Source organism: Rattus rattus, chromosome 4, assembly GCF_011064425.1.
Source record: "Rattus rattus isolate New Zealand chromosome 4, Rrattus_CSIRO_v1, whole genome shotgun sequence".
In the NCBI taxonomy this organism is placed as follows: domain Eukaryota; kingdom Metazoa; phylum Chordata; class Mammalia; order Rodentia; family Muridae; genus Rattus; species Rattus rattus.
The window spans coordinates 87,302,490-87,307,207 of NC_046157.1; the positions used below are offsets into that span (position 1 = coordinate 87,302,490).

Consider the following 4,718-nt stretch of genomic DNA (forward strand, 5'->3'; position numbering starts at 1 on the left):
GTCCTGTGTCTGAGCACATGTGTGACTTCACCGTGACATCCATGTCTCATGTCTGGTCTTCTGTCACCCAACAACACGTCAAAAGACACGTGTCATGGTGCTACTATGTTCCAAGTCCCATATCTGAGCACAAATGTGATAGTGCCATGACGTCCTTTGTCTGCATTCCATTTCATCGAACCCCACGTCCAAGCATATGTGTGATGGTGCTGCCATATCCTTTGTCCCGTGTCCGAGCACATGCATGACAATGCTGCTAAGTCTTGTGTCCGTGTCTGAGCACATGCATGACTTCACCATGACATCCATGTCCCGTGTTTGTGTCCCGTCACCCAACCCCTCAACTGAGGACATGCGTGACAGTGCCATGATGTCCAGTGTCCTGTGTCTGAGCACATGTGACTTCATTGTGACATCTGTGTCCATGTGCCCTGTCACCCAACCCCACAATGTAACACACGCATGATGGTGCCATGACGTACCATGTCCTGTGTCTGAGCACACATGTGATGGTGCTGCTCTGTCCCAGGTCTGACTTTGTGAGTATGAAGACGAGAATTGGGCATCCCCCTAATGAGGTCTGCCAGGATATGCGGGCCTCAAGGCCTATGAAGATGTGAAAGGGGTGTTTCCCCATGACGTCTACAGGGGTAGGGTCAGCCTAAGTCGGCCTGAGTCTGGCTGGGAATTGTCCTGTCCCAGCTCATTATACAGAGGTGGGAGGTGGGAGGGACTTTCTGAGTATGCAGATGATAGGGGCATACCCCCATGACGTCTGCAACAATGGGTGTGCCTCATGGCCTATGCAGATGAGGCAGCAGGCCCAGCCAGGGTCCCAGTCAGCCTAAGTCCGCCTAAGTGTAGCTGGGAATTGTTGGGGCGTGGCCATGTCCCAGCTCATTATACAGAGGTGGGAGGTGGGAGGGGGCTTTCTGAGTACGCAGGTGAGAAGGGGGCTTCCCCCCAATGATGTTTGCCAGGATGGGCATAAAGAACTAAAATAGTATCACTCATACTTGGGGTGATGTAAATTTATAAAATTAGACTTTGGGTTTGCCTACAACTTTGTGAACTTTCTAAACCCATGAAAATATGCTTAATTCTGTGTGAAAGAGTGAGTTCTATACTATGAGATTACATCTCAATAAAGCTGTTGGGAAAAAAACACAAAAGAAAAATAAAGGGGAGAAGACTAGTATGGCTTCCTCACAGTACTTTATTCTCTAGTATAAAGCCTTTTTTTTTTTTTTTTTTTTTAAATTTGGGCAAGGAAGGCCCCACCGTTGCACAACATTTTAGGGCCCTCTTTAAAACTTTACAGTCACATCCTTCAGAGAGATGTTATGGAATCAGATCAATGAAATGGCCCAGATCCAGGAAGCCAGGGCTCTGTTCCTGTTATTCCTCAGGATACTAAAAAGCCTTTGTAGATGCCTAAAAGGCTGACTACCTATGGAAGATGGACCAAGAGCTTCCAAAGTGTCTCTAGAGACTATACCTAAAGAAAAGGAAGAGGACAGGGTTATGGAGTTGTAGAGTCATGAAGTTCTGAGTCAAGGAATATAAAATTACAAAAACAGACAGACATATAAAAGATAGTTTAGGGGTTGGGGATTTAGCTTAGTGGTAGGCGCTTGCCTAGGGGCGCAGGCCCTGGAGTTCGGGTCCCCAGCTCTGATAAAAAAGAACCAAAAAAAAAAAAAAAAAAAAAAGATAGTTTAAACAATTGAAAACATTAAACGGTGAGTAATCCAAAGGAAACTCATTCCTATTGGAGCACGCAATTACATTCCAAGAATAATTCTGTGTTTTGAAGACATTAAGGTCATGTGACAATTTGTATATGCTTGGTCCAGGGTGTGGTGCAACTAGGAGGTGTGGCCTTGGATTGGGTGTCACTGTGGGCGTGGACCCTCATCCTAGCTACCTGGAAGTCAGTCTTCCATTAGCAGCCTTCAGATGAAGAACTCAGCTCTAACTTTTTATGTGAGAGCAGGAAATTGAACTGAGTCCCCTGAAAAGAGCAGCCAAGCTCTTAATCTCTGAGTCTTTTTCCCCAACCCCTTTAGTTGTTTTTGTTTTGGTTTTGGTTTTGTTTTGCTTTACTTTGACACAGGGAACTCTCTATGTAGCTATGACCATCCTGGAACTCACTATGTGGACCAGGCTAACCTTAAATTCAGAGAGATCCACTAGCCTCCCTCTCACAAGTGCTAGAATTACATGTGTACACCATTCCATGCAGCTGAGATATATTTATAAAATGAACTATCTATAAATCAGAGAACAAATATTGTTTTAAACAGTAGTGTTGCTTGGAATTTTAAAAAGAATTGCAACTAGTAAATCGTGATGTATGTACCCATTATTTTTGATTAATTGCTTTGTTAATTTCATCTTTTAAACTTTTTAACTGTATATATACTTATGCAATGGTGTGCATGTGCCAGTTACAGGACAACTTGGAGGTGTCGGTTTTGTAGTTCATCTATGTGAGTACTAGATATCGAACTCCACTAGTTAAGTTTGGCAGCAAGAACCCTAAACTGAAGAGTGAACTCATTGAACGTATTTCAATTTCAACAATATCTGTATTATGTACCAACAATATCTGTATTATGTACCGGTGTGTGGGTATGCACACACACCAAGTGTTGTATTCAGAGAAAAACTGAATGAGTAGCATGGATGTCCAAAAGAATGAACTCGGGTCTTCAACCTTAAAAGAAACAATGTTTACTCCCTGAGACAATTCTCTGGCATTTACTTGTGTTTCTGAGACAGTGATAAGGACAAATTTAGGCTAAAAAAAAAAATAAAACAAGGGGCTGGAGAGATGGCTCAGTGGTTAAGAGCACTGACTGCTCTTCCAGAGGTCCTGAGTTCAAATCCCAGCAACCACATGGTGGCTCACAACCATCTGTAATGGGATCTGATGCCCTCTTGTGGCATGCAGGTGTATGTGCAGAGAGAGCACTCATACAAGAAATAAATAAATAAACCTTTAAAAAAATAAATAAAATAAAACAAAAAACAAACTTAGAATAAATAAATATAGTCCAAAAATAAACAACAACATAAATATTTCATTCACAAATAGATTTTATTATTCAAATTGTCTGTTATTCCTAAATTTTGGAGTGACAATATGTCTAAAATTTGAAAAGGAGACAATATTTTAATGAAGAAATGGTTCTACTAATCTTAAACACCACTAAGAAAACTCAGATGGGAAAATGAATACAGTATGCAAGGCTACACCTTATTTCTTAGATACATTTCTTGGATATTTCTTAGATATTTCTAGGGAATTTTTTTTTTCTTTTTTTTGGAGCCGAGGACCAAATCCAGGGCCTTGCGCTTGTGCAAGTGCTCTACCACTGAGCTAAATCCCCAACCCGGGAACTTTTTTCAGTATGAATTCCTTCATGCTTTTGAAGGCTACTGAGACATGCAAAGGCTGTACCACGTTGATTACATTCAAAGGGTTTCTCTCCAGTATGAGTTCTTTCATGCTTGTTAAGACTACTGCTATATGCAAAGGCTTTACCACATTGGTTACATTTATAGGGTTTCTCTCCAGTATGAATTCTCTCATGGATTTGAAGATATCTTTTACGTGCAAAGGCTTTAGCACATTGGTTACATTTATAGGGTTTCTCTCCAGTATGAATTCTCTCATGGATTTGAAGAGTACTGTGACATGTAAAGGCTTTACCACACTGATTACATTTATAGGGTTTCTCTCCGGTATGTGTTCTCTCATGCTTTTGAAGATTACTGTTACATGCAAAGGCTTTACCACACTGATTACATTTATAAGGTTTCTCACCAGTATGAATTCTTTCATGCATTTGAAGATAACTGTTACATGCAAAGGCTTTACCACACTGATTACATTTAAAGGGTTTCTCACCAGTATGAATTCTTTCATGAATTAGAAGATAACTGTTACAAGCAAAGGCTTTACCACATTGATTACATTTATAGGGTTTCTCGCCAGTATGAATTCTCTCATGGATTTGAAGATACCTCTTACATGCAAAGGTTTTACCACATTGGTTACATTTATAGGGTTTCTCTCCAGTATGAATTCTTTCATGCATTTGAAGAGTACTGTGACTTGTAAAGGTTCTACCACAGTGAATACATTCATATGGATTCTCTCCAATATGAATTCTTTCATGGATTTGAAGATAACTGGGACATGCAAAGGCTTTACCCCATTGATGATAGTCACACTTTGGGTCTCTAGTATTACTTCTACCTTCTTGATTACAATTCTGATGTGTAATGAGTTTATCTTCTTGATTATGTTCACAGCATTTCATTTCCAAATGAGTTCTTTGGTGTAATTGTAAAGAGGGTTTACCACATCGATTCCACTCACAGAGGTCCTTGTCATCACAGGTTGTCTTCTGGATTTGAAGATGCCTGTGATGGGTTAAGCTTTTACTGCTTGGTTCACGTTTATCACTTCCGTTTCCCACATGAGTTTGATCATGTCTCTGAAGAGAACTGGAAGAACTCAGAGCTTTACCACACTGATTGCATTCATAACATTTTCCTGTAGTGTGAGTCACACCACATGTGCAAAGTAAATCAGGACAGAAAGAAGATTTTCCACTTTCCTTGTACTCATAGGGCTTTTCTCCAATGTCAGTATTTTGATATATTCCCACTGAAGCTGGAAAACCAAGTACTTGTAAACTTGAATC

The 4,718-nt window shown here is 40.4% G+C and overlaps 1 pseudogene; it reads right to left on the bottom strand.

The window, feature by feature from the left end:
- Positions 1-3,385: 3,385 nt before the first annotated feature.
- Positions 3,386-4,066, bottom strand: LOC116898411 (annotated as a pseudogene).
- Positions 4,067-4,718: the final 652 nt, after the last annotated feature.